We start from the raw sequence: 5,082 nt of genomic DNA on the forward strand, positions 1-5,082 counted from the left end.
GTGATGAAGTTTACAACAGTAAAGAAACAGTGTCTGCAGTGACACCAGTCTACCAGTCACGCTGTATTCAGATAATGGGCCACATTCCATTTCAAAGACCTTTGCAGATTACCTGCAAGTCACAGGCATTCATCATCACAGAGCGACATGTAAATGGCCACAAGCAAATGGGGAAGTGGAACGACAAAACCAATCCTTACAGAAACGAATAAGAATTGTTCAGACTGAAGGCAAAGAATGGAAGGAGGTGTTGCCATCACATGTGACCATGTATACGTGAACATTTCAGTGTTCCTCCTTCAGTAGCTGTGGCTTGTCTTTCATATTTTATCTTAGCTCCACTTCTGATACCATGTTACAAACTCAAAGACTACAGTCTTTCCAGTGTAGGTCTTTTTGGACTGTATGTAAGATGGCTGCAGGGAGTCCCTTGTGGCAGAGGGAAAGAGCCCAGCTCAGCTGCTATTTGGTTGCAAAATATGCAGCAAGATGCCAGTGATGAGGGACATCAGTGTTGATCAGGAGGTTCAAGGTCATGATGCAGAGAAAAAGGTTGCTGCAAAGTTTTATGCAGACCACGAAAGGGCGGGGGGGCTAGACAGTCTAATGTGATGCCTGGTGATGAAGTACAGCTGGGACGGGAGAGTCCAAGTAAAGTCGATACACCGTTTTACCCCAAGCCGTACACTGTCATCACCAAGAAGGGGAATAGTATGATAGTGAAGTTGTCAGAGGGAGTACTGTATGACAAAAATTCTTCATGTGTCAAAAAGTCTTCATGTGTCAAAAAGTTTCATGGTGACAAGGTGCAAAAGATGAAACAGATGTAAGAGCTGAGGCAAAGCTGACTACCAGCAATCCAAAGGTCCAAGCCAGCGATACTGATGGCAGGCAGACAGCTTGATATCCAGAGGGAAAGACATTGGTTTCAGAGGGGATTATACGTTTCCTAATCCTGATGTGATGACCACAGTTCCTGCAAGAGCAGGCAGATTACAGTGCAAGAGGAGACAACTAAAGTGATATGAAAATTTTGTGTAATTTAGTGACAGAACATGAAGTGTGTTTGGGTTTTGAAATACAATAATTTCTACGTGTCCTATTTGGCTTGCTGTCATCATGTGACCTCTGCCGTGAGGGTCTCCCTGCAGGCAGCCATCTTATAAATAGTTCAATAACGACACTACACTAGAAAGACTGTAGTCTTTGAGCTTGTAACATGGGCCAGGAATTTCCCCACGGCGATTTGGGGGCGGGGTCCACTCGCCGACGGGGAAATGACGCGGGATGACGTCGGGAGGAACCCCCAGCGTCATCCCGGGCCATTTAAATCTTAAGGAAGGCAGGCAGACAGCAAAATCAGCTGGTGGGCAGGCCAGGAGCCCCAGCGGCCTGTAGATTATTAACGAAACTTCATCCACTGGCGGAATGAAGTTTCAATAACATTTTGTAAAAATTTAATAAATTTTATGAGTTTGTTATTAACATGTCACATCTCGTGTGACATTGTCACATGAGGGGGACATGTTAACAATTTTAAAATGTTTCTATTTTTTGACTTTACTTACCTTTCACTAAACTCCCTGAGACAGGACTTTGCCTCAGGGAGCAGTGCGCTCTGTCGTGCGCATGTGCGAAAGAGCGCACTTTGACAGATGGGGATTCCCTCCACCCCCCCACGGAACAGGAAGCACATAGCGCTTCCTATCGGGCAGGCCGCTGGGTGGGCCTTAATTGGCCCGCCCACTAAAAATGGCGGCAGGCCTCATTTCGGCAGCAGGGTTTGGCTGCCTGCCCGCTGCCGAGCCGGTGGGGCCCACCCACCACCCGAGGGCTAAATTCTGCCCATGGTATCAGAGGCTGAGCTAAGATTCAGTTCTGAAAAATTGGAAGAGAACCCACAGCGACTGAAGGAGGAACTCTGAAATGTTACAACCTGCTAAAAGCTGCTGAATAAAAAATACAGATAAGGAAAAACTAAAAGAAGGACTGGATGAGACAAAATGGCTGTTAATTTTACTCTCCCAGCTCCTGTCGAATAGAACATACCTACCCTCAGCCTCATACGACATTGACTAAACCTGTTGCATTTGCAGATGAAACAAGCTGCCAGTGCGAGGCCCCGCAGGAAAGATTGACACTGTTCAGGCCCATTTTGGAACACAAATTTACAGACCAGTGAGAGTTTACGCAGTTGGAATTTTTGGTCTCTTTCACTCAGGTCACGCTCATACTCTCATACAGGCCAAAAAATTTTCCAAAATGCCTACTTACTCGCAGAGCGCAGTATGAAGGTTTCACTGTCATGAATGAGATTGAGCGCTATGATGGCCTGGGACGTTGCCACCATGTTGCTGGGATTATCAGGAATGCACCGTGGACGCTATCTCCAGAATTTCTTGAGAAACATAAGATTGATTTTGTGGCAGATGGTGACATTCTGTAATCCTCTGCTGGATGTCTATAAACACATTAAGAAAGTTGGCATGTTTGTCCCCACTCAAAGAATAGAGGGAATCTCCACCTCAAACCTTATCACCAGAGTTGTCTGAGATTACAATGTTTATGCCCCAAGTAACCTCTAGAGAGCTTACACAGCCAAAGGGCTTAACATTAGTTTCATTAATGAAAAGAAGTACCGCTTCCAAAATCATATCGACAAAATAAAAGAAAAAGTGAAGAATGTAGAAGAAAAATCAGAAGAATGTGTTTACAAAGCCGGGGGCGAAAGTCATGACCTTATACAAAAGTGGGAAGAGGAATCATGAGAATTTATTTGTTGGCCCAGATGGAGCTAGGAAACAGGTTTTCCAGGAGAGGTGGGGGGTGGTCAGATGTTGCAAACTCTGTCTCCAAGGCAAAGCCCCTTAAATAACGCAACAGGAGAATGGTCCCAGTCCCCAACGTTCCAGTTGATGTTTACCAAAACTTCACCTCCATTTTTACCGAAGGCTGCTTTTGCCCCTATCAGTAGTATCAGTGATGGAGAGGAGGATCAGAAGTGAATGATGGGGGCCTGTAGCATGTGCCAGATTAACAGGATCGGCAATGATAGAATCTCAGGTGAACCTTTATTTTTCCTCTCCATCATTCTCAGGCACTTAACAAGTCTGACTATTTCTATTATTACCATGTTTTTAGTGCATACATCACAAACAGCAGTTTCTAGATTCTCCCCCACTACAAGAATTTTCACTATATTTAATGTTGAAATAGCGATGTTACTGGCTCCCATGTTGATAGAATTATCATATGAGATGTCCTTCAATGCAGAACCAAAAGAATCTCCGAGGGCAACTCCGTTAGGAATGCATAGATAAAATGTTTCAGGTTGAGACAATGAAAATGTGTTTGTAATTTGCCAAATTAAGGATCATAACCAAATGGAACAATAGCAAGAGTTACCACGGCAATAAGTGCCACGGGAATAATAGTACCCAGAGAGGAAACCTCAACCAGATGAACAGCCAATGACAATGCATGCATGTGCCATTAAGATCTGCACAATTTAAGAACTACGTATGCAATGCAGCAACTGACGAGAATAACGAACAGTTGTTAATGCATGAGAACAGTTATGGTATAATGGATGATTTGGGTGACTCACAGTTACACAAGGTAGTGCATGTAAACTTGCTTTTTGTTTGTTAGGAGAAAGGGGATGTTTGGATTTTGAAATGCAATCTACATTACCTATCTGGCTTGCCGTAGTTATGTGACCTCTGCCATGAGGGACTCCCTGTAGACAGCCATCTTACAAGCAATTCAATAAAGACACTACACTAGAACACTGTAGTCTTTGAGCTTGTAACAAAGTGGAAATCAGTTTGCAGCAATGATTTGTGAGCTAAAACAATGCAATTTTAAGTTAAAAAACAGCAAATCTTGACACAAAGCATGTGCCTAGATGTGAAGTTTTATGTGTTGTAATTATTTGCAAAACAAAAAGAGTGTATGCTGAACGCTGCCCTTGTGATTTTAAAATTCCTGTTTGTGATATTTGCAAGTACAGTACATTAGAAAGCAATTGGATTGGATCATTGAGGAGCATCGAATTACATACTGATGATTATCACAAGGGATGCCACAGAGAAATTACAGTTCCAAAAAGGGACTGAACAAAATACTGAAACTATATTGGACTATGATGCACTGAACTTACCTGATATTCGTAATTGAAGAAATTCATTTACTCAGTGAGCTAAGGAAATAATGATTTTTTTAGTATATTTGCAACATTTATTGTGGTATGTTTAGTGAGGGATGGAGTCTGAGCTAAATACATGAAGCAGAAAAACTATGGACGTGTGTTTTGATCTAATGCCATAGATGTAATGGAGGGATGTCATGATGATAGTTGATTGTGTATGTGTGTGTGTGTTAGTATTAGAAACTATACGGATCATTGGGTGAGACATTGTAAGGTACACTCTGTACAACATATGGGATCACCTAACCTGGGGAGGTTGAAAGTCAGATAGCATATATTAGGGAGTTGACCAGCATGGCAGATTAAATTATGTTCTTCTTGCAGGTAAATCTGTGAATTTAAGTGTTGTTCTTTTAGCCAGACATGTGACATGTGGCTCAATTGAACTAGTTGGGGACTCAGCGCAGAGGTTACGACTGATAGCGAGTGCTATGAGTGAGAGAGGTGCTTGGGTTTGAAATCTTACTCCAAAAGTGGACGTCCAGACTCAGATAGTGTGGCCGGCTGAAACTTGGAGACTTTCACTCCTGTTGTTGTAGAACAACAGATATGCAATCTGAAATGATCACCTTCTTTGGATTATTTCTGCTTTGGGAAAAGAAAGCACTAAATGTTTCTATGGGAATAAAAATGTCAACGAACACATAGCAGACATAAACCAGTCGATGACTATCCTTCAACAAAAGGAAAATCAATTTTAATTTTGTAACATCATCGTAACAATTGAAGAAAAATTTAGAAATATCAATATTCCTCACCAGCTCTACATTAAAGTTTAAAGCATGAGGAAATTATACACGATTGTAAATGAAGCTGATAATGCTTACACTTCAGAAGTACTTCATTGGCTGTGAAGTGCTTTGGGGCACCTG

General features: G+C 42.2%; 1 pseudogene; it reads left to right on the forward strand.

Moving 5' to 3' along the window:
- Positions 1–611: 611 nt before the first annotated feature.
- On the forward strand, positions 612–3,005 carry LOC121277715 (annotated as a pseudogene).
- Positions 3,006–5,082: the final 2,077 nt, after the last annotated feature.

Source organism: Carcharodon carcharias, chromosome 5 (genome assembly GCF_017639515.1).
Source record: "Carcharodon carcharias isolate sCarCar2 chromosome 5, sCarCar2.pri, whole genome shotgun sequence".
Taxonomy (NCBI): domain Eukaryota; kingdom Metazoa; phylum Chordata; class Chondrichthyes; order Lamniformes; family Lamnidae; genus Carcharodon; species Carcharodon carcharias.